The following is a 26,023-nucleotide window of genomic DNA, read 5'->3' on the forward strand; positions in this document are numbered from 1 at the left end:
TTACATAGTATGTATCTCCTAACACTGTCTGATTTGGCCATATGCATGGCTTTCATATTATTAGTGTGTTAGTGAGATGCCTCAGGGAAACATTTTTAAGGTTTAAATTTTATTCTCTTTGTTTATTTGCATTTTTAAAATCAGATTCCCTGAACATATATTGCTTTTTAAGGAGGAAGAAAAATATTGAAATTGTTTTAAAGGTGTTCCACAGAGTTTAATGACACATTAATCTAGTCTAAGAATGTCAAATCACGATGATGAAAGAGGGCTTTTCCGTCAAGACAAGACAGATACAAATAGTGTCCATCAAAAGATGGCTAAACAGAATTATGGGTGGGTTGTATTGAAGTGAGAAACTGAATAATTAGAGTCACATTTAGGGATATGTTTATGTTAGTAGACAGAAATAGAAAAATTGAGTTTATAGCCTAGGAAAGTACAAAGGATAATAGGGTCCTCAAATCCAATTCCTTTATGTCAGATGAATTCTTAACTTCTAATTTTGAACGAATAAAATGACCTCATTTATGTGACTCAAATAAACTGTATACTACTCTAAATAGGGTTTGTCATCAGTCCATATTGGATTGAGCTCAGGATACAAGGTAATATAGCGGATCCTCTCTCCCCAGTTCACAACAGTAATGGTTGTGGGAAAAAAATAATAATGGAAATGATTAATGGTAGGTAAATTATTAGTGGAAAGTAATGGTAATTAATACCTTTCATATGCCACGTATTACACATATACTATCTTTAATTCTTAACACACTGTGTAATGGTTTATTCATCAACAAATAGAACCGAGGCTTGGAATGTAAAGTGACTTCCCCAAGATCACAACTGGTAACACAGTTGTGGTAACACAGCTGGTATTGGAGCCTTTTTATAGCAGGGTTTTTCTGCTATAGGAAATAAATAGGAAATCAGTAATCTGTCACATCCATCTGTCCAAACTCATATTCTTTTTTGCAGTGGTATATACTAGTACTGTGTCTTGAGAAGTCCTGATTGTCCTTCCTGAAGTCAAATTAATGTCAAAGTGAGCAAGTACAAGCCAGTGCCTGACACATAGTATGCTGTTAATTAATGCTTAAAAGACTTAATAAAGCAATGGTCCAGCTTTTCCTATAAATACCATTGTCTCTATCACTCACAATTTTATTTCAAAAATTTTTGATTCCGTCTTTGTTTTTGTTTGTATCTTCATCCTGACTCTGTAGCCAGTGGTTCTCAACAGGGGAAGATCCTGTCCCTTGGGGGATACCTGGCATTCCCGAAGAACTTTCTGGTTTTCACAGCAGTTGGAGTCAGTGGTGAGGAAGGCTTTGCTATGTTATCTAGTGAATAGAGACGAGGGATGTTGCTGAACATCTGACAATACACATGAGAGCCCTGTGACAGACTTATAGCCTGGCCAAAATGTCAATAGTGCTGAATTTGACAGACCTTCCTCTTAAACTAAGGCATTAAGATTCTTGAGAAGGACAAAAGAAATACTTCTTAGTGGTACAGTACAGGCTTTCTAAAAATTATTTGTTGTTTGTTTATTATTATTTTACATTGCTTTCTGCTTTGGTTGAGCTAAATCGAGCTTCTGAAACTTAAAATAACGCAAGGCTTTATGTTTTCATATTGCTACTTTTGTATCACCATAGTAGCATTTGATTTTTTGCCAACCCTATAAGTCTTATCAAAATGCTTCTTCACATTTCAATATAGAAACACTAAATTTGGCTGTAATGATTATATTTTGAGAATGGGCTTTGAAACAAGGGGTAAGTTGAAGGGACCATTAAAGTTATGCTTGTTGCAGATGTGTGCCACAAATTGGGGTCTTCATTTATGAACAGTCAAAACTAGTTTTTAGATTCCTATACCCATTCCATTTTTCATTATTTTTGGCATGAAAAAGTTTATAAGGGAAATTAGAGAATGTGTTTTAGAGGCAGTCACGATGGCAAGAAGCCCAGGATTTGTGGTGGTTAATTTATGATGGCAGAGGTCACCAAAAGATGGCAATCATGCATGGTGACCCCTTTGGCTGGCTGGGACAAGAGTCACTTTCATCTGCAGTCACTCTCTGGGGGTAGGATAGGGAATGCCGCATAAAATCATACAAATTATTTAAAATTTGTTTGTCCTTTTTAAAAATATCTTTATTGGAGTATAATTGCTTTACAATGTTGTGTTAGTTTCTGCTGTACAACAAAGTGAATCAGCTATGTGTATACATATATCCCCATATCCCCACCCTCTTGAGCCTCCCTCCCACCCTCCCTATCCCACCCGTCTAGGTCGTCACAAAGCATCGAGCTGATCTCCCTGTGCTACACAGCAGCTTCCCACTAGCCATCCATTTTGTTTCTGCTTTTCATATGAAAAAAATCTTAGTATTTGTCACATTTGGGGCCAGCATGTGTATCCTTATATTTTCTTTATCAGGTCATCTTGGCCAGAGAAATATTTCTTTTTAAGGATTTTAGTTAAAATCATATAAATTTTAATTTCAAATGAGTAATATATAAAAAAAACTTTTCTGAATAATACGTAGTTTTTTAACTGATTAGGAATTTTAAGTATGTCAAAAATATTGCACTAATAGGCTTGCTGCTGAATGTTTATGTTCCCCCCAAATTTGTATGTTGACATCCTAACCTCCAATGTGATGGTATTAGGAGGTGGGGCCTTCCAGAGGTAACTAGGTCATGAGAGTGGAGCCCTCATAAATGGGATTAGTGCCCTTATAAAAAGACATGAGAGAGCTTGCTTCTTCTCTCTCTCCCTGCTCTATGTCATGCGAGGACTCATCAAGAAGATGGCCATCTGCGAACCAGGAAGTGGACTCTTACTGGAAAGCAAATCTGCTGGCACCTTGAGCCTGGACTTTCCAGCCTCCAGAACTGGGAGAAATAAATTTCTGTTATTTAAGCCACCCAACCTATGGTATTCTATTATAGCAGCCCAAAAAGCTGAAGAAATGATTATAGAAGATAGCAAAACAAAATTAAAACTTTTATTAAATGCTAAGGAATAAGTTACCCATTCTGACTGAAGGCAGAAGGTTAAATATCTACTAGGAACATCAGCTTTCATGCATGGGACAAAATTGTCAGAAGACAGTCTAAGCTCATTTTTGAAAAATCCAAATCTGGGAGTTGTATAAAAAAAGAGAGCTGGGTAATTTTTTGCTTTACCTGTAAAAAGTATTTAGTGTAGAGAAAGCAGTATTTTCTCACTGACGAATAGTAATGGATGGGTAGTGTGTGTGTTAAAATATACATATAATTATTAAATAATTACATGAGTATCTGTTAAAGGTACAGTCTAACTTATCAAGATTAGCTAATGTGTGTGTCAGGAAGGGGGGAATTTCCCCCTTCCCTTCTTGATTCTTTTGGCTGGTCTAATAGTTAAACTGACACAAGACAGATGAAGAAGAGAAAAAAAATTTAATTTGTGTATATGGAGGTCTCATGGAAATGAGACTTAAGAAGTAGCCAAAGCAGGCAGCTTTTATACTTTTTAGACAGAAACAATAAATTTGTGAGGAATTGACAAGACAAAGAAATTTAGGCTTGGGTGCTTAATTAGTGAAGAATCTAAGCATAGTTTGGGCTAGGGGTAGTAAATTAGTGAAGAAGTAACAGGGTTTGTTTATACAGGCTTCTTGGTCCTGAATTCCCTGTCTCTAGTGATGAGGCTGTATCTTTACCTCCTGGTACAGGGAGGGTACCTTTCACATGGGAGATTTATTTCCTGATTTCAGGGGAACAGAGGAAGATTAGAGTTCCCTTCTTGGCAATGGCTGTTTCCCATGTAACTCTGATTCAAAATAATCAATATGCCACTGAGGCATAATTTGGGGTGGGCTGCCCTGAGCCCCAATATATGCAAGTTACCAGGCTATGGAGCAGAGAAGACGTGAAAATGAGTAAGACATATTCCCAGCTCAGCTCAGTAAGAATTTATATCAAATAAAGGAGATACATACACATGAAAATGCATCAACAACTTGGGAAGTAATTGTAAATGGGATAAGATGGTTTTTTGTTTTTTGTTTTTTTTAAACTTGAATTGCCTTTAGAAGCAATAAGCTTCAAATGTAAGTTAAAATCACTGTATGTCAATTGGCTTTACTTCCGGAGGGCACAGAACCTCCCTGGCCTTAGTTTTTATAGTTTTAAAATTGAAATAAAAATGCCTTCTGCAAATGACTTACAGGATATTTGGAAGAGTCAAAGAAAATAGCATAGGTGAACCAGTTTATAAACTCCTGAGTTCTATCGATGTAAGTGATCTTTGTGGTATGAAGAACTAAACTGAAACCCATTTTGCCTCTGTCTTTAAATGAGTCTCAGTAAATTGAAAATGCTTTATCTTCCCAAATCCCTCGATTTTAATTTACATATTTTATTTCTTAATGTATCCTTAATGATGTAAAAGATGTAATTTCATAAAATAGGGTTCAGTTTGTCTAGGTTCAGTACATCGAGGTTCAGAATTTACTTTCTGAGTAATCTATTTCAATCCGTTTAATGAAGGTTAAAAAAAAAGAATTAGTCTTGCTTTAAGGCACGCATATACTATGTCAGAGTTAGCCTTATTCTAAGTCAGGCAAAGATAATCAAATTACTGATTTACAAATTTGTTAATTAAATCTCCCAAACGAATCCCTCAAGTTAAATGAACTGACCCTGTGTAAACACAGTAACCTATAAAAAGACTCATCACAGTTGTCTCTTTGTGAAAGATGCGGTGAGGTCAGACCATGATTGTCCCAACTTCAGCTCTTGAAGGGTGGAAGCCATGACAATGAGAACCAGACAGCCTCCCATGCCTTGGAGGAGTGGAAGTCATTTACCTGTCAGTCCCTCTTAAACCTGGGACACCCTCCTGCCTTGCCAACATTCTGAAGACCAAGATAGTCCCATTCACTTAGGTGAGGGTGTGGGCATCGGATCTGCACAGGTCTCATGCTTTGGCTTGCTGCCGCAAGCAAGACCTTTCCTCTTGAGCTTAGCTTTCCTCCATTTGCGATCCTGGTGCTTAAGATGTTATTTCCTTGGTTAGTCAAACAGGACAGGAATTATTTGTCATAAAAGACAATGATCATGTTTCATTTTTTAGTCCCAAGAAAACCTGCTAAGACTAAAAGCCTGTGCATTATACAAGAAAAAATCTTAACCCAAGAGGAAAGCTATTCTTGGTTTTGAACGTCTCTGTTCTCTCTGCTCAAAGGAGAAATAATGGTGCCATCATATTTTATACCACACTACTGAACTATTAGATTTTTCCTGCCATTTCCTACTTTTGCTCTTTATTGAAATATATATACATATGTATAATGAATATATATTGGTATATATATATATATTCTCACACCTCTTTGAGGTATGATGTTTCAGAGATTAGCATATACATATAGCTCATTAAGCTGAATAAATGTGGATTCAGATGAAGAATCATTTGCGTTCCTGGAAGCCCATCCCTTAGAAGCAGGTGCACAACACATGATGAAGAGAAAATGTAATTGTGAGGAGTAGGATTGTGGCAGCAGCACGCTAGCTTTTTGACTCATCTGCAGTTGCATCTGTGTGTTTGTAACATTTATTTCCGATCTAGGAACTATTCCTTTTCACAGGAGCTAGGTGAGTTTTTAGGAAGGATTGGTTACAAAGGAAAAGGTTAATGTGAGGCTATGATAATAATAGAAGTGAAATAAAATGCACTTGAAGAGGTTTTAGGATATATCTCACAGGAAGTTTTCAATAATAACAACATAGCAAATGATATAATTGTAATAAGAAGCATTGGCTTGAGTGTTGGAGGGCATCAATCACCTGCATTGTCTTGTAAATTGACTAATTTCTCAGAATCTCAGGTCTTTGCAGTTCATCTGATCCCATTAAGGTCCCTTCTTGTTTTAAAATGCTATGAGCTTGAGCTTATGGCAAAGTTCATAGAGCAGGCCCAATTTAGTAGGCAGTGAACTTCCTCACAAATTGAAAGCAATTGGAGGAAGCAGAGCTGCAAATGTTAGCCATTATGTGGAAAGAAGATACTGTTTGTAAAAATGAAATAATTATGGAACTGAGGGCCTAAGAAAATTGAAGGTATACTTGGGATTCAAATTTACACTTCAGGGCAAAACAGCAGCCTTTCAAAAGACAGCAACTGGAAGCGAGTTCTGAGGGAGTGCCAAATAAGGCTCTCTGATCCAAAGTGTTTTCCCCATTACTTATCCTTAAAGCTTTATTCTTTTGGATTGTGGAAAGCTGCTATCTTTCTTTAATTTCTCTTAAAACCTTTAAGTGAAAGGAAGCACAGCATGAGCGATTCAGCGAATACATAGATTAACGTCTAACACTTTGGGGGATTATGTCATGGCTAGCTGAGAATACATCTGGGTTACAGTAGATGTCTGGAGGAGAGGATTCCTCTGGGAAGGAGAGGTCTCCAGAGGAAGGAAGGGGTGCTAATGGGGCAAGACCTCAGGGGAAGCTGAATTTGCTTTTTGCTTTGCATGCGGGGGCGGGGCGGCGGGGGAGAAAGTACTGATTGATCTGTCAAAACAAAAACACCACAACTTGAAGCCTTCAAGGTGGAATAAAGTACAAATGAAAAGTATAAAAATACTAAAAGTAGTACAAATGAAGATATGTATAGGACTTTTTTTTTTTAATTAGTAGGAAACTTGCAACAACTGAGAACTACAAGACGGTAGACGTGTTGAGAAATTCTGGTTGTATATGCTTTCGATGTGATCAGATTAAGAGTGTCACCAAGCACTGACATGCGTGCACCTCTCCCTCCTGAGAAGTGCTGAAATACCAGGCAGTGGGCAGAGGAGATATGGACAAACTCCTCCGATGAGGCCTAGATGGGCCAGGTTGGGGCAGGCTGTGGAACAGGGCTTCACAGAATTTATGTTCTTTATCCGTTGTAAGAAAGCAGCATTTAAGAGACCAGATTGAGAGGGAGAGAGAAACAGAAAGATGATTGATTTCGGCAATGAAAATTCAAAATAATAATATTTGGATATTTTTCAGTTACCTGGGGTATTCTGTTGACAGGATACAATGAGACAGAGCTCCTTCTCCACATACACTGCTTTGAGAGAGTACCAATTTTCTAGAAGTCAATGTGGCAAACGTTTCAGAATTTTATACATATTCATTGATCATTGTCATAGTCATTGTGATTCTAGAAAAAAAATTAAGGCAGAAATCAAAGATGCACAACGTGTTATATGAACAAAGACATTTTCTAAGATACTCTTCAAAACTGGAAAAAAATCTATATCAGTTTAGAATTGATTAATAAAGCACTGCCTTATGATAGATTAACATTTTAATTCACTGTTAAGTGACATAGGAAATATATAGGGAGGAGCAGATATACACAGCAGTATAAAGAATATGATGCTAAGTGTTTAAAACAAACAAGATATAAAAGGGGATGAGGAAATATAACAACACGGTAATAGTAGTTATGTCTATGTGGTGTGATCATGAATCATTTTTACTCTTTTTCTGATTCTTTATATTTTAAACTATTTATAATGAACATCAAATTACTTTTTAATCAGAAACATAAAATAAATATAAATTTTTAAGTGCACACCACACTTTGTGAAATTCCAGAGAAGGCTTCAGCCTTCTGAAACCTCATGTTCTGAGATTTTAGGTTTCAGCCAGATGCCAGACTCTCTGACTGACATTTGGTGAAATGGTTTCTTGGTTTAAAGTTCCCTTGGCCCAAGTCTCAGAAGTTCGTGGAACAGATGGCTTCAAATTGAAGGACGGATCTGGTAATAGACAAAGGCAAAACTGTCCCTCTGTGCTAAGGAAATAGGGCATTGACCAGGAGACATTTCGAGTTCTGGCATTTTTTCCAGCTCTTTCATGCAAAGGTTTTTGCTGCTGAACTCTGGCTCACAGAAAGGGTAAAATCAATGTCACAGGAGTTTCTGTAGATAATTTAAACACCTCTGTGATGGTTTCCATTACAGACTCTGGACCACTAGACAAACACAAAAGTGGCCTGGAAAGGCAGTTGGCACATGTTTCTACAGTATAGGGGCGATATTCAACTTGAGGTGTCCTTGTCAACTCTCTGCCTTATAACCCCTTTCACCTCGTGAGTGCACTTGGGGGCAACAGATCCAGGGAGATACCTGCAGGTAGCTGCTGTCACAATTGCTTATAACCCGTGACAAACCCATGAAGCTGTCCAAACTTCTCCCAGTCCTGAGGTTCTTCCCAGTGACAATCCTGTAGAAGAAGTAGGAAGAACAATGTGGATGCCCCAAACCCTGAGCTTAATATATCAGCTGATAAAGCCAGTAGGAGATCCAGTTGACCTGTGGTGTCTAGGGATTTAACAAACGTGCTGGCACAGAAAAGAAGAAATCTCTTAGAGTTGTATGATGTCATCCTTTGTCTTTGGCACCACTTTCTCCTTAATCCTTCCCTACAGTGGAGCTAGCAAGGCTAAGCATTGCTCTGTTTTATTTACTATTTGTTTTATTATTATAATATATTTATAAGGTGGAGGGGGATTTTTAAGCATGCCAATTCTGAGGGGAACCTGTATAGTCTGGGTTCTGGCCAAGGAAAATCCTCTACTCGCTTAGCCTGGCTCCACCTGTTTTCTCAGTTCCCTTCATTCCTATAAACATTTCATAGCCTCCTCTCCCTTGTCTTACCAGGGTAATTTCAGCACAACCTTAAACACCTCCAGTTATTTATGTCCAAATTAACCCCTTCTTTTAAATAAGGCTTCTTAGCACATGTAAAACATTTTCCTACTGATTTTCCTTAGACATTTCTAATTCAGTAAATACATTTTCTTTTCCAATTTATCATTGTTCAATACTGCCGTACTTTTCTACTGCCCTCAAAGTGATTAGGAAAATTGAGACTAGAGAAAGGTAGAATATGGGAAATGTGTGGTCTATACATGGTTATTTTCCGTATTGATCTTAAATCTAACTATTAGATTCTTAGATCTAATTATTGAGTCTAATCTAAAATTGAACAAAATTTTCAAAGAATTGGTATGTATCAAAAGAAAGAATGAAAACATTAGACCAACAACCTGAAAGAGTCAGTTTGAGTGCTGACTTTCATAGTTTAATTGTGTGACCTTGAAGAAGTTACTTCATTTCTCTGACTTGTTTCCTGAATGTGGATGACTGCTGCTTTACTTACTTTCCATGCCTGCTGTGAGATCAAATGGGGCATTGCTTGTGGAAAGGAACTGTAAATCTCTACAGAAACATAACATATCATCAATACTGAAATATTAGCTTTGGTATCTGCATGATCCTGGAAAACTGACAAATAGATTTATGAGTTGGGCTAGTTCTAAAGCACAACACCCACAAAAAAAGAAAGAAAAATTCCCTCAGAAACATTATCATCCTATTCAAAATAGATTTTGAACTTCTTGAGGATAAAAGTCATATGTCATTCATATTTACCTTCTCATTACTGAATGGAGTATTTCAATCTCAGTAGATGTTCAGGTATGAGAAACCGCAAGGGTATACATGTGGAAATGTTACTGAATGCAAGTTTGTGTGCTCGAGTGCACAGTGCGGCCAGACAAACCAAAACATCAGAGTTTGGAGCAGAGAAAGGTTTCTTGCAGGGCCATGCAAGGAGAACGAGTAGCTTGTGCCCAAAAACCCTGGACTCACCTAAGGGTTTCAGCAAAGCATTTTTGAAGGCCAGGTGAGGGAGGGATGTCCCTGGGTATGTGATCAGCTAGTGCACAATTCTCTGGTTGATGTTGAGATAACAGGGCAGTTAACTTTATCAGTCCTTAGGCACCAGAAAGTCTGGTGGCTCCATGCACAAGATCATCAAGTAGTTAATTTCTTCCATTTGGTGGTAGTTTTTAGCATCTGAAAAAACTCAGAAAACATGCATAAGATACTGTTATCTAGGTACTTCAGAGAGGAGCTAAAGCAGAGGATACTGGGTTGGGGGGGGTGGGTTCTGTCCGGGGAAGGCCTCATTGGGTCCTGTTCAGTTACAGAAATGTACTGTTTCCCCCTTAGCATAGATTCCCACAAAAGCAAGGTAGGATTTGAAGGATGGGTAGAGCATATTAAACCACTTCCCCAAAGACTCTGTTTAATTTTCATTGTCCGTTGCCTGACTACCATTAGACTAATTCTTATTTCTTGAGACTGTCAGCAATTGCTGGTTTTCACGGATTGACTATACAAATGAATAATCCCCAGCCGATTCACCTCTTCATTGTTGCAGATGGTGGTCCTCAGCTCCTCATTTCTACAATAGCCACCATAGATCACTTTACAAACCATTCAAACATGAGAGGAATCTCAAGGATTCCCATGTGTAGCAGTGTGTCGGTGGCTTGTGCCCATGCACATTTTTAACTTTTACTGGGAAAAGGTAGCTTAAAAGATATACATTATTGTACATTCATAAATATCTGATTTAATGAAGGAATAATAAATAAAAAATTGTCTCTAACATAGCAACCAAAGGAGAGGGTAACTCCTGGGATGGTAGCAGGTGAACCAAAGGCTGAAGAAAAACAAATAACAATAGGAAAAGAACAAAAGAGGGAAAATGCTTAGGAGCCACAATGGCTAAACTGCTTCTCAAAGCCACTTTTTGCTAATGGTGTTAAAACTCATATTTTTTTTTTTTTAAATTTTATTTATTTATTTATTTATTTATGGCTGTGTTGGGTCTTCGTTTCTGTGCGAGGACTTTCTCTAGTTGCGGCAAGTGGGGGCCACTCTTCATAGCGGTGCGCGGGCCTCTCACTATTGTGACCTCTCTTGTTGCGGAGCACAGGCTCCAGACGTGCAGGCTCAGTAGTTGTGGCTCACGGGCCTAGTTGCTCCGCGGCATGTGGGATCCTCCCAGACCAGGGCTCGAACCCGTTTCCCCTGCATTGGCAGGCAGATCCCCAACCACTGCACCACCAGGGAAGCCCCCAAAACTCATATTTTTAACAGGAGTTCAGGGGGTACTATTGTTTTTTGTTTTGGATTTTGTTCTTTTGGGAGAATCCATCTGGGGTGATTCTCCAAAAGGAAAGGCATTACAATTTGTTTAATCTGGAGAAACATTCAGCTGTCTATAGGATCTGAAGGAAGACATTTGCAAGGGAAATCTGTGCCAACCAACTGCATCATTTACATGGAAATACCTAACTAGTTACTAACATAACTATGGTATGTTAGGATCAGTTTCAATTGCTTTGGGCAGTGCTATTTAAATCCTCAAAATACTCCACTAAGTATATCTTATAACACAGTACAGCCTTATATATCGCAGGGAGTTGGAGTTCTATATTTTGCAGTTTTCTGTTTAAGGAGTAAAATTTATGAAAATGTTACATTTTATTTCATACTATGTTAGTAATTTTTAAAAATTTATTTTCTTTATTTCTTTATTATTATTTTTTGGCTGCATCGGGTCTTAGTTGAGGCATGCGGGATGCGGTGCGGGCTCTTTGTTGTGGCATGCAGGCTTCTTTCTAGTTGCAGCAGGCGGGTGTTCTCTCTTTAGTTGTGGCGCACGGGGTCCAGAGCACGTGGGCTCGGTAGTTCATGGCATGCGGGCTCTCTAGTTGAGGTGCAAGAGATCAGTAGTTGTGGCGTGCGGGTTTAGTTGCCCCGCAGCATGTGGAATCTTAGCTCCCCGACCAGAGATTGAACCCGCGTTCCCTGCTTTGGAAGGTGGATTCTTTACCACTGGGCCACCAGGGAAGTGGTGGTAATTATGTTAGTAATTGTCAAAGTACCATTTCAACTCAATTTGAGTAGATCGGAATGCCAGGAAGGAAAGCCTGCCACACTGATCCAATCTGTGTATTTGTAACAAATTTTACACAGGTAAAATTTATGAACTTTGCAGTGTAAACCAAGCAAACTATTTAGGGTAGGTTAAATTATACTTTATTTTAGTTAATTTACCATATGTATGTGAGACTATGATAGGACAGAAATAAGTATGAGAATCTCCCGGGTTCATATTTTAGCTCTATTGATAACCAGTTATGTGACCAGGGACAGAGTACTCTCAGAGGCTCCGTTTTCTTGTCTGGAAAGTAGAATTAATAACTACCCTACAGATTTTCAGTGGATGTTAAGTGAGATCCTGCATGTAATGTATATAAAGTGTCTACCTGAGTGGAGACACATAGTGGCCATTCAGTACATGTTAGTTCACTTTTATGAGCTCATACATTGTTACTAATGAAAACTGCTGTAAAACGCTATTTTCATTAAATAGTTACAAAAACCTGATTATTAAAATCAATTATATTTTTGCTGAAAAATCAATTATATTTTACTGCAGAGTACAGTGGGGATGCTGGGAGGGGAGGGATGGGTGAGAGAATGGGTTAGTGTTCGTGATTCTCATGTAAGAATGTAGGAGAGAGGGTGGAGTGTAATTCTGGGGCTGAAATGTTTTCCATTACTCACTTCATGGCACCAGAATTCTTTACTATATTAGATGCAAATGCATTTTCTTGTTCTACTGAAGACACTGGAAACTTAAACACCCTGAAGACACTCTCCAGATCTTTGAGGTAATTTACCTAAATGCATGAGCCTGTGTATATAAGGTGTCAAGCAACCTTAACTCATTAGGCTAATGATTTTTCTATGTATGAGAAACAGCATGATCCAGGTGTTAGATAATACCTATGTGGGCCAATAACTCACTTTATTTTAGCAATCTAGCAACTGGGTACCATTATTGCCTTGGCACTCAGTAAAAATGTCCTGTTGCACTTAATCAGCTAGACTGCACTATTAACCAGTACTTCCACACATCTGTCATGAATGTTAAGAGTCTTTTAGATCAGCAAAGAATGTTACATTGTACACAGACTAGATTTAGTGGTATACCTATTTAAATGTATTACTACCACATGTATGAAGATTCTCTAATCAGAACACCTGATTTTTCAGAAGAGTTCTTTCACAGTAGTAGAAAACAAAGAAATGTCTATATAGAAAATTCTGCTTTTTTTGCTCCTTTTACAAGTGTCAAGTGTCAAAACACCTACCAATGCAGCCGAGGAAATGAGAAAGTCAGGATGATGTTAAAAGGAAAGAGCAGAAGTGAACAGTTTCACGGGGTGGAATTCATAATGTAAAGTGAGTGAAAGCACCTTTTAACTCCCTTGTTCACACCTGCATGATATTTTCTGTCACAAAACAGTTTAAAATAGTGGGCAGTCCAAAGAATAGGTTATGGATCTGATGAAACGCCAAGTCTTCTAACCTGGGCTGCTACCTCCAATCATGAGGCTGACTGTTTAGAAGTCTGGATAAAACAGAATGTATTTTTTTCTTATAGAGGTTGCACCCGACTCTTGTCATTTGTAGTGAAATTTTCCTGTTTCATTAGTCTGGTGTCTGCTGGGTAAACATGTGGTAGCGTTTACTGCTTAAAGAAGTGTTTTTGTCAAGTCAGGACATGTTATTGCAAATTTTTAACTTAAAACTAAATGGAAAATGGAGTTGACATTTTGTTTTCTGTAATCTCTAACATGGGTATTGAGAGCATATTTGAATTATCACAAATGAAGGCTTTTCTTTCCAAAACTGGCTAAATGACATTTTAATATATGGCATAATTTTTCTTATCAATAAATAGGCTTGACACCATGAAAAGTAGCTCAGAAATGCACATTTCTCTGTTATACCGAGATAGGCAAACAAGCTCAGGTACTTATCAAGAGAATGCATTGATAGGGCAATGTTCTAAGGAAGCAAAGTATTGCAGCGTGGACTTAGTTCCACTTAGAGGACGAAGTTCCGCCTGTCACAGTTATGTAGCCAGAAAATAATACTTGGAAGAGTGGATTGTTTCTGCCCAAGGGGAAATGCTTTTGTTTTTATCCATTTCTATTTTTCTTCTTCATGCACAGACAGATACCAATTTGTGGCTTGCTGACAGTGGAAATAGAAACCAGCTACTGTGAGGGACATTCATTTCCCTCACAGATGACCCCTGATTTATACTTTTAACTACAGCTTTGCCTTGATGTAGGAAAGGGCCTAGGACTGACAATAATGCAGCAGAGGTTGCTAGGCCTGTAGAAGTCTAGTCGCCTTCCTTGGAAGTAGAGATGGAGTTTTGACATCTTTGCTGCTCAAAGTAGGTACATGGATCTGTACACTGGCGTTGGCATCATCTGGCATCTCGTCAGAAATGCAGAGTCTCAGGCCCCACCTCAGTCCCGTGAGTCAGAATCTGCATTTTGACAAGGTCCCCAGGAATGTATATGCACAGTAATGTTTGAGAAGCACTGATTTAAACAATGGTGCACAGGTCTTACTTTGTTATTATGTTAGATAACCCAGCCATTGGAAACATTAGCTGATTAGAAAACAATTGACAACTGTATTAGTCAGGGTTCTTTAGAGAAACAGAACGAATAGGATGCGTGTATATAGAAAGAGATTTATGATAAGGAATTGGATCACATGATTAAGGAGGCTGAGAAATCTCAATATTTGCAGTTGGCAACCTGGAGATCCAGGAGAACCAGTGGTGTAAGTCCAGTCCACGATCAAAGGCCTGAGAACCAGGCGAGCTAATGGTACAAGTTCTAGTCCAAAAGCTGGCAGGCTCAAGACCCAGGAAGAACCAATATTTCAGCTCAAGTATAAAGGCATGAGAAGACCCATGTCCCAACTCAAACAGGCAGGAGGAGTTCCCCCTTCCTTGTGGGAGGGCCACATTTTTGTTCTATTCAGGCCTTCAGTTGATTGTAGGAGAGCCACCAACTTTAGGGAGGGCAAGCTGCTTTACTCAGTCTACCAATCCAAATGTTAATCTCATCCAGAAATACTGTCACTGACATGCCCAGAATAATGTTGAGCAAATATTTGGGTACCCCGTGGCCCAGTCAAGTTGAACATAAAATTAACTACCACAACAACTGTCATGGATAAAGTACCTTGAAAGAAACACTTTCTTGGCCAATTTTGGATACTTTCCCTGTTCACTTGGCCCAAGTTCCTGAGCTACAGCAATATTGTGCTCAAAAATATGGGATACAGTTTTCCTTTTTCTATCACTGTCACTTATCCCAACAACATCCCACTGTGTGGATAACAGCTGCGCTACCAGAGAGACCAAAACCCTCAGGGAAAGTCACACAAGAAGAAAGTGGCTCTCTTTCACCTGTGCTTGCTTTGGTCTTTAGGCATCTCATTTCAACCGTTTCAATTTTAGAAATTCCTCTTTGTGATGATGTTACCTGGGAGAAACCAAGAAAAAAGGGAAGCAAGGTGTTGGTCTTTATATGGAGAGTAGCTACCATAATGCCATTACAATTTCATCTTCTTGATGAAGGCATAAAAATGACTCTGATTGTGTTCTAGGATAACACATGCTTTAGTTTAAAGTTGACAGTAAGTCAAATGTAACTTTGTACAGTTTAGCGATACTTGACGGTATGAATTAAAATTTTTTTTTACTTAAGATAGCTAAGTTAATGATAGTATACTCCCAGACCTCTATTTAGGACTTAAGCAGAAATCAGTTAATGATTTTGATTGCAGAAGATCTTACTTCTAATACTCGATACTTAGTTCTGCTCTAGTATTTGGCATATGGGAGATTATACTTCTCTTTGTCCTTGAAATTAGGCCACTGAGTTGACTTGCTCTGCTCAAGAAGTCATCATATGTGCCACATCTTGGTGGAAACATTTAACTGTTGATGCGCCACACTCCATTTCACTGCTACTGCTGTTGTGATTTTCTAGATGGGAAAGATGTCATCAATCTGGCAAAGTGAGGACAGCAGAAGTCAGAAATGCCCACCAATACCCAGAGGAGATATACAGAGAGTGATTCTTTAAAAATTATCACAGCAGAGACTAATCTATCCTGGTGAGTGCACTGATAGGTAGATACAGCTTGGAGAACAGAGAACAGATTGAAGCAGATCTGCTTGGTGTAGGCAGAGGATTATAAGAATCTGGATCCTGGCCAGGGGTTAGGGTTATACCTCTTGGTTGTTAAGATGATGTCTCCAGACCCAACATGAGTCCAATTACTCCCCCTGTAAGAACCAGCAAAGTAGACAAAAGCGGAGGCTCAATAGCTGCTGGGTTGGGTTCATGACGGTCAGTTGGCCAGCTCCTTCATGCTAGAGAGTGAACACCTGGATAATGAAAGTATCTTTCTGTTTGACCTAGGGGAGAAAATGAAATATGGCAATTTGAATCAATTTCTACTTTTTTTTTTCTTTGTCCACAAAACCCAGCCAATGGGTCCTACTTTCTTTTTTAAGTTCTTGGAGTTGTTAGTTTGAACTATCCATGAGGAGGCATTATGGAGTAGGTAGATACACTTAGTCTTTAAATTCTTACATCAGTTTGGAAGCAATTCTATAAATACCCTAACACTTTTTGGGGAGATATCCTGGCTTTGATATTTACTAGCTTCACACACCTGAATATGCTACTTAATCTCTGTAAACCTCTGTGTCTTTCTTTTTTCTTTCTCCTTTTTGTTTAAATACATCATGCTATTGCTATAATTAGCACGTGTCTCTTTGTCTGGAATATTAATTTTTCAATATATCATTTTTTAATAAATATGATACTCAATATCATACATATACATGTAGGTCAGTAATCCCTCACACCGTTTAAAAAAATCTTATTCTAAACATGATACAAGATCAGTTTTTAGTTCCTGTTGGTTCAGTTGATACTCAAAAATTTGTTCTATAGCGTGATGATTTTTCTTCTCTTTGCTGAGGGGATTTGTTTCTTTCTAGGTTAGACTTTTATCATTCAAAAGATTTTCCTTTTCTTTTTACTGCAGTACCTTTGTTTAGTTGCCATATCAATTCTGTCATCTTGCTTTTGCTTGGGTGGTTTTGTGCAAGGCTTTAATTCAGTCTGGTGTAGTGTCTCACTGTCTTTGAGAATTGTGTCTTTTCTCCTTCAGCAACAGTGTGAAGACTGGGCCTTTCATATGCTTTCTATTTTCTTGTAGCCTGGAGAATTGTCAGAGGGAGAGGGGAACTCAAATGCAGAGGTACCCAGATTTACTTGGTCTATACTTTTCTGAAAGTCTATGAAATGTATTGTATGACATTTTACTCCTTTTGGTTGGGAAGTTGGAATTTCCATTCCCATGGGGAACATGTAGATTTTAGCCCATTTTTCCAGGTCTGCATGTGGTTGGAGAGGCTTTATTTCTGTCCATCAGTCCTTTTGTTCATTTTCCTCATTTACCTATTTTCCCCAGTAAGTGTTTCCATTACTCCTCAGTCAGGATTGGAACAAAGACACTACTCTCACAGTTTCTTTCTTTGTATTTGAGAGATTTCCTGAGAGTTCTCAGGAATTTTGCCACACTGTTTTGTACGGGGCCTCTTCCCTCTGTATAAAATCTTATCTTTCCTTCTTTGACTAGGAGTTTTGAAGTTTGGGGGCATAGACAGTGTTCACTTATTGGCTGCTGCCAGGTAGTTTTTTTTTAAAAATTATTCTTTTGCTTGTTTGTTTGCTATTTTGTTAGTTAAGGGAAAGGGAGAGTAATTATTCAGGCTTACTTTGCTCTTTTTACATAGATTTTCCCTCATATTTAAATTTTATAATCTCATATATTGAGATTCAGTGGACATGTGATGTGAAATCTCAATACCTCTAGAGATTATTCTGGGAAAATAGCACCAATCAGAAGATTTGAGTTGGAGTCTTGTCTCTGTCACTTATTAGCTGTGTGACTTTAGGTAAGTTACTTTTCCTCTTTGAGTCTGATTCCTCATTAACAAAAAGTGGGTGAAAATGGTGATAATAACTTATCCACGAGGTGGTTGTGTGGGGTGGAGTAGAGAACCTCTGTGAAAATGACAGCTATGCAAGAAACACTCATAATTTATAGTTTGAACACCTTTCAAAATATCACCAGAACCATACTAAAATTTTAAATATTTTTGCTACATTATGGTGATTTTTGTATGTTTATTATAAAAAGCCAAACCTATAGAGTAAAATGAAATACAGCAATTAATCAAAATCTCAGGCTTTATTTTGACAGAATATTGCAAGTTTCTTCAAGTTCATCAGTAATTGGCTTTTTTTTTTTTTTTTTCCTGTAGCATGTAGGCCCTGTGAATTTAGTGGCTAGCTTTTGTTCTTCATGGGAAATTTCAGTTTCTGAATTTAGCTTCTTTTCCTTTGCCTCACTTCCTTAAATACATAATGCAAGGCAGCAGAATCTGTGTGAGTATGGAAGTCTCTGCTGACCTGGAAAGCAAGTCTGTCAGGTATATTTTCTGTGAGAAATATCAAATTTGCCGTAGAGGGAGTGAAAATAACAACGTTTTGTCCAGTGTCACGACCGCTGGCTGAATTATTCAAGAAATGGTTTTTTTTGAATGCTTGTATATATGCAGGTCTGCGTAGGAGTAACGGGAGCTGTTACTGGTGGATAGACTTGGACAATGGCCCCAGGGTCAGACTGCAAGCTCTGACCTGACCAAAGCTGACGTGCTCCAGTTTATGGTTTATACACTCAGAACCATAAAAGTTTGTCACACTGCTTTGCATTAGCCTTAATAGATGAGTGCTGTTGTTTTACAAATAATAATAAAATTAAAATGATAGCTGTCGTTTACTGAACGGCTGTCATGGACTGTGCCGGCACATTTACATTTATATTCTCATGCAGTCCTAGCAGCACCACTGCCAGAAGAGTACTGACCCTCATTGCAACGATGAGAAAAATGGTCCCAGAATGGTCAAATAACTTGCCACTGTCAAGTGACAGAGCTGTAAGTGTCACTCAGCTGTAAATGGCTATCAAAAATGTATGTCCTGGTTTCTCAGATCATAAAGTTCTCATTTTTTGTTATTCTATATTGCTTCCCAGAAATCTCAATTAACAAGAAGTTATTTTTTTTTACTCCATGTCTTTACAGCTTTGTTGAGATTTAATTTACATACCAAAGTTTCACCCATTTAAAGTGTCTAACTCAATGGTTTTTAGTATATTTGCTGAGTTGACCAACCATCACCATCATCTAATTTTGGATTCTTTCCATCACACCAAAATGAAACTTTAGAGAGTAAAGAGGCAAACTGCACAAGCAAAAGTTAAAAAAAAAAAAAAATCAAAGGCTAATTTTTATTGCATACTTAATAGGCATTCGCCTATGGTTATATCTTTTTCTATCATAGGATCCCTGACATTTGAAATGATGACCCCAATGATGTGTCATGCAGTGAAATTTATGGCATGGCTCTTGACCTTATCTTTCCAAACTGAACTCGTACTAGCTTCCTCCTTTCTCAGCTTCAACCATGCACTCTGATATTACCAGCCATCTGCCATCCTTGCAGTATATGTGACACTTCTGTTGCTGTTCCTTTCCTGGAGATTTCAGCTACGTGAAATTCTCTTCCCAAGAATCTTCTCTCTGTTGCCTGTTCCTTCTCCAGCAGGCTTCCCATTTTTACTACAGTTTGCTGATGATCATTATCATAGTAAAGCTCCTTATTTATTATTTATTATAAATGTGATGCATTCCTTACATTTATCTCTTTTATTTTGTCATCATGACAAACATATTTGGTAGAAGTTATTACTTTTTTTTAATAAATGAAAAAACTGATTTTGAAGATCCCAAGGGTATAGCTATTACGTGAAAAAGCATTGGGATTCATGTGTCTGACTACAAAATGGGTAAATCTTCTTAGCCCCAGAGCAATAAATCTGCCAGACTAATTGGCTAGAATTACAGTTACTTGTGTGCAAATCTGAATTGCCTACTAAGATGTGGACCAAAGCAGAAAATTTAGAGCAGATGTTCTAAGCTGGAATCATTTGCAAAGGAGCCGCTGGGGCACTTGGTACTTCCGATGGCTTCTCTCCTTATTGATCCCACACAATTGCTTCACCTTGGATTTGAGACTGTCCTTCTCCAGTCTTCTCCAGGTTTCTGCTTAAGAGCTTCATAAGCCTTCTGCTGCTGTAAAACTCTTGGAAGGAAAAGGCTGTCCTATTTACACGCCAATCCTGCAGCAGGGCTCTGAGCTGGATGCCTGCTGCTAACTCAGCGCTAAAGGATTGAGCTCTAGGCCCTGCCCTACGAACATGCTAAGCAAAGCAAGTCTTTGCTTTCTTTACTGTGTTAATGGAAATAAGGCCCTTTCACTAACGCAGTAAAGACATGTGACCTGGATTACTTGTGAAGAGAAGTGCAGTTGTCAATTCTCGTCACAAAGATGAGGCTATATGCTTGATATTTTACAGAATTAACTCATTTATTCTCACAACAGTCTGATTATTTAGGTACTCTTGTTATATCTAATAGGTGAGAAAACTGAGACTTGGTGAGCGACAGAACCAGGTGAGTTCCTAGGTTTGTCTGATACCAAGTGGTACTCTTAATCCGTTCAATGTGGTGCAAAAATTGAGTCATCCCTATGTATATATATTTTTCCCATCTTTTGTTCCATTGTCTTAATATAGAGAAAGTGGTCATATTTTGAGTATTACTTACAATATTGACACAAAGTGTCAAGACATTAATTTTAGAACACTTTATATTAATTTAACAAAAATAAGTGTTTTAATACACTTTTAAATAGACTATGCCATGAGGTAGACATACAATTGACAACAAGGGACCAGGTGAGGCTTGGCCTTTCCTTGAGTACTTAAATCTAATTTATTATCTATTTTTATTAATCGAACTAAAGCATCTACATAATTAAATAAAAATAACATGACTTTCTTTGTGGAGACTATAAAACCCTTTGTAATTGCTTTTAAGCCTTTAATTTTTATTTAATTGGAATCACTGTGCAACTAAATGTCTTTTCTGCTATGTTAAATGTCTTTTCCTGGTTATAGAATATGATGTGCTTTCATATGAATTTATAGAATTTCTAATCTAAATCTGTAGTATCAGAGACTAATCTGTGCATTCATATATGTATATATATGAATTTGAAGTTTGAAAAGTGTATAAATGTCCATCGTTGATAACTCTTTTGGTCATGCTATTTTTCTTCTAAGAGTTCAAGTAGACAATTTTAGGTATTGCACTGATTTTTTTCTTTTAAATAAACTTTATTTTTAGAACAGCTTTTGATTTACAGAAAAATTAATGGTTCCCATATACTCCACATCCAGTTTCCTCTGTTGTTAACATCTGACACTGGTATGGTACACTGGATACAATTAATAGGCCAATACTGATACATTCGTATCAACTAAAGTCCATACTTTATTTAGATTTTCTTAGTTTTTACCTAATGACCTTTTCCTGTTCCATGATCCCATCCAGGGCAGCATATTATATTTAGTCATCATGCCTCATTCATGCTCCTCTCATACCTGCTTCTCAAAGCAAAATCAAGCAGAAGCTCCTTCATGTTTCCGGTGGTAAATTAGCCTTGCCTGCTTCTGTTCTTTGCTTCCTGTCCCCACGCACAACTAAAAGTTTAATATTTAAGGCATTCTTCTTGATGCTGGTCTTTGTAAAATCAGAAAGTAATGAGAACAATATTATAACACTTGAAAATCCATAGCGCCAACGTAGGTGCTCTGTACATACTTCACCAAGCTTGTATAAGGATCCAGTGAGGTAATGTGTGTGGAGTCTTCCGAAGTCCCAGTCTCTTGTGTTTTCCCTGGTGATAGAAGTAGGGATGCTCCCTGGCTGTCTTGGTCCTTCAAGTTTCTTTTACAAGTATGACTTTTACAAGTATGTCCTTTTACAAGTATGTCCACCTTTTACAGCTGTGACTCCAGTTTAGCCAATGATATAAGAGACAGACTTTGGGTAATGTTGCCAGGAAGTTTATATAATGCGCAAACTCACCTGACATCTCATTTGCCCTACTCCATGATTCCTATGTGGAATATCAAAAATGGTTTTGATTAATAGAAGTACAGAGGCTATCTTAACATCCTGTGGGTGAAAGCCAAAATTTTAAATTGGAATAAAAAGACAGAAGGAACAGTGCCCCTCTTTGACATTTTTGCAGCTTGTACAACCCCAAACAGCCTACCTTCAGAATTTGTGTTTTAAACAAATAGTTTTCTAACTTATTTGTGTCAGTACTAGTCTTTGATTTTTGCCATTAAATACAATCCTAGTTGATACTGTAAGTTAAATCTTTAGCATAAGACCTGATACTGGTACTCTGATTTTTTTTAGATATTATCATGAAGATATCTACCAGTTCAGAAAATTAAAACTACCAAACAAAATATAAACACCCAGAATATGTTAAAATGTAGTTTTCTTTAACATGTATTTACATTAAATAATTTTGCCCCAAATGAACAAGGTCGGTCATTAGCCCTTTCCCATACACATCACCAAAAGAGAAAAGCTGCTCTCTCCAGCAGAGAAGGAGCTCACAGGCCAAAATACAACATAGCTGAAGAAGTAATAAGTGATACTTTAACCATTTTGATTGTGTAAGTGGCTAAAATGTTGTTCTTAGAGTTCTTTTGCAGTAGCACATGATCTTGGTGGAAATACTTGCTCATGTCCTCAACGTTCAATCTTGAAGTTTGAGATTGTGTATAAAGTAAAAGAAAAAAGTATTGTCACTTAAAAAATTAGCTTTCCAGAGATGGCTTTTTGCTTTTGTGTTCATAAGTCTACTTTTGTTTATTAGAAGATGAACTACTTGAGAACAGTGACTGTGTCTTATTCATAATTGTAATCCTAGAACTCAAGATCCTGGAACATAGTAGGTACCCAAAGATGTTTTATGAATGAGTGGATGTATGAATGAATAGCATATTGAGTAATTTGCAGATGCCTATGAACTTTCAACTATAAGCAGGGATTCTATGTATAGCAGAATGATTTCTCTGTACCTAAGAAGAATGTTAAGGAGCATTCTTGCCCCTGTTTCCCAAGCTGTTTTCCCCTCAATGAATGGGACTGAGGATGGAGTGGGAGGGAATATTTTTGAGCTAATATTCTTGGTAGCTAGATACTTGCAAATAGTTCTGTTCAGATTATAACAATACATTTAGAAGAGGATATGGTTGATTTTCCTCTTGCCCCCTTTCTATCAAAATTTGGATTCCTTTTTTTCCTACTCTTAATGAAGTTTGTTTTCACTGTCATATAGACCAGCATAAATGTAGAACCTCCTATATTCACCTTGTATTTTTGAAGTTCTCTGATACTATCTATCAGAGTTCCTTTATGGATTCTGGAAAACTGATGCCTTTCAGAGGTCATATTATGCAAATTCACATACCTACATGTGACTTGACCTAGAGGTGGTGGCAATGTTAGTGGCAAAAAGTCAATATATTATTGGTATATTTTGCAGAAGACTTGGTAAGACTGGCTTGGATTGTACAAGTGAACAAATGGGCAGAATCAGGGATAACACCAACTTTCTGGTGTGAGCAACTGTGTGGATGGTGATACCTTTAGCTGAGAGAGGGAGCTTGGGTGATTTATTGAAGAATAAAATTAAATATGGAATAAAAGTCTAATTCTACTTCAGTACAGTATAGGTGGCAGGAATTGGATTTATCCTCCCACCTGAAACAACTAAAAAAAAAAAAAACCAGACAAAATATACAAAACAATGCATCTCAAAACATTGATCATCAGTCAGTAAAAGACACTGATCCATTCTTGAGAGACTGAAAACAAATCAAGTGAGCACTATGCTTGCCCCAGCTTAATGTCTGGAGCATTTCCAGGTTTCCGCACAAGGAGGGGGAACCCAGGAAGAACTTGATGATCTTCCTAAAACGAAGAGGCAGAGGTAGGAATCTGGGGAAGCTGAGGATGCCAGAGATCACAAGGTAGAGTACATGAGAGAAGAGAGCTGCAGAGAGGAACTCAGGAGATGTATAGAAAAACCCATGGAGAATTGTCTTCAAACACATAGATGCAAACATTCTTAACAAAATTTCAGCAAATAGAATCCAACAATATATAAAAAGGATAATACATCATGACTGAATGTGTTTTATCCCAGGAATGTAATATTGCTTTTACATTCACAAATCCATAAGAGTAATCCACCACGTTAATAGGCTAAAAATGAAAATTCCTATGATCATTTCAAGAAATGCAGAAAGAAAGAAACATTTAGTGTCCAACATACATTGCTGGTAAAACCTCTCAGTAAACTAGTCACAGAGGGAAACTTCCTCAACATTGTAAATTGGAGCTTCATTTGTTATGTTTAGTTTAGCAATTTTGCATCAGTATTTGTCATTGTTCTGTGGTTTTCTTTTATATTCTTAAGGTTAAGGTGGCCTCCCGGAAGAAATTGGATATGTTTTATCTTTTTTAATTTCTAGAATGTTTTGTATCAAATTGGTCTTATTTTTTCCATGCTTGACAGAATTTACCAGTAATGTTATATGGACCTGTAGTTATCTTTCTGAGAAGTTGCTATAATACAGATGAAATCTTATTATAAGATATAGAACTAATCAGACTTTTTATTTCTCCTTGAAATTTGTCCATTTAATCTCAATATCATACTTTATGACAGTTATTCAAAGTACACTTTTATTACCATTTTATATTTTTTGAGGTAAAGTGATTTATTATTTATCTCCCCTACCCCTTTTAATCATCACATACACAGGCACCATGGAAGCTTGGCATTTGCCTTAAGAAATCTTTGAATTGCAAATCCTTCATGCTCTTTACCCTAGTAAGGAGATCCTTAAACTTCCAGTTTCATGATTCTTGCCATATGAGCATACTACCCTTGTAATATTTACTTTTATTTATTTTTAAAAATCTAATATTTATATAATTTTAAAGGTTACTTCCTATTTACTGTTATTACAACATATTGGCTATATTTCTGTGTTGTACAATACATCCTTGAGCCTATCTTATACCCAATAGTTTGTGCCTCCCAATCTCCCACCCCTATATTCCCCCTCCCCCTGCCATAGGTAACCTCTAGTTTGTTCTCTCTATCTGTGAGTCTGCTTCTTTTTTGTTACATTCACTAGTTTATTGTATTTTTTTAGATTCCACATATAAGTGAAAGCATACAGTATTTGTCTTTCTCTGTCTGACTTACTTCACTTAGCATAATGCTCTCCAAGTCCATCCATGTTGCTTCAAATGGCAAAATTTCATTCCTTGTTTATGGCTGAGTAGTATTCCATTGTTTACATGTACCATGCCTTCTTCATCCATTCATGTGTTGATGGACACAGGTTGCTTCCATATCTTGGCTATTGTAAATAATGCTGCTATGAACATTGAGGTGCATGTATCTTTTCAAAATAGTGTTTTTGATTTTTGTTTTTAGATATATACTTAGAAGTAGAATTGCTGGGTATATTTTTTAGTTTTTTGAAAAACCTCCACACTGTCTTCCACAGTGGCGGTACCAATTAGCATTCCCACCAACAGTGTACGAGGGTTCTCTTCTCTCCACATCCTTTCCAACGTTTGTTATTTGTGTTCTTTTTGATGATAGCCATTCTGACAGGTTGAGGTGATATCTCATTGTGGGTTTGATTTGCATTTCTCTGATGATTAGCAATATTGAGCATCTTTTCATGTGCTTGTTGGCCATCCCATTTTTTTTTTTTAAACATCTTTATTGGAGTATAATTGCTTTACAATGGTGTGTTAGTTTCTGCTTTATAACAAAGTGAATCAGTTATACATATACATATGTCCCTGTATCTCTTCCCTCTTGCGTATCCCTCCCTCCCACCCTCCCTACTCCACCCCTCTAGGTGGTCACAAATTACCGAGCTGATCTCCCTGTGCTATGCAGCTGCTTCCCACTACCTATCTATTTTACGTTTGGTGGTGTATATAGGTCCATGCCATTCTCTCACTTTGTCCCAGCTTACCCTTCCCCCTCCCCATATCCTCAAGTCCATTCTCTAGTAGGTCTGTGTCTTTATTCCTGTCTTCTCCCTAGGTTCTTCATGACCTTTTTTTTTTTTTTTAGATTCCATATATACGTGTTAGCATATGGTATTTGTTTTTCTCTT

The sequence above is a fragment of the Eubalaena glacialis genome, chromosome 6 (assembly GCF_028564815.1).
Source record: "Eubalaena glacialis isolate mEubGla1 chromosome 6, mEubGla1.1.hap2.+ XY, whole genome shotgun sequence".
Taxonomy (NCBI): Eukaryota; Metazoa; Chordata; class Mammalia; order Artiodactyla; family Balaenidae; genus Eubalaena; species Eubalaena glacialis.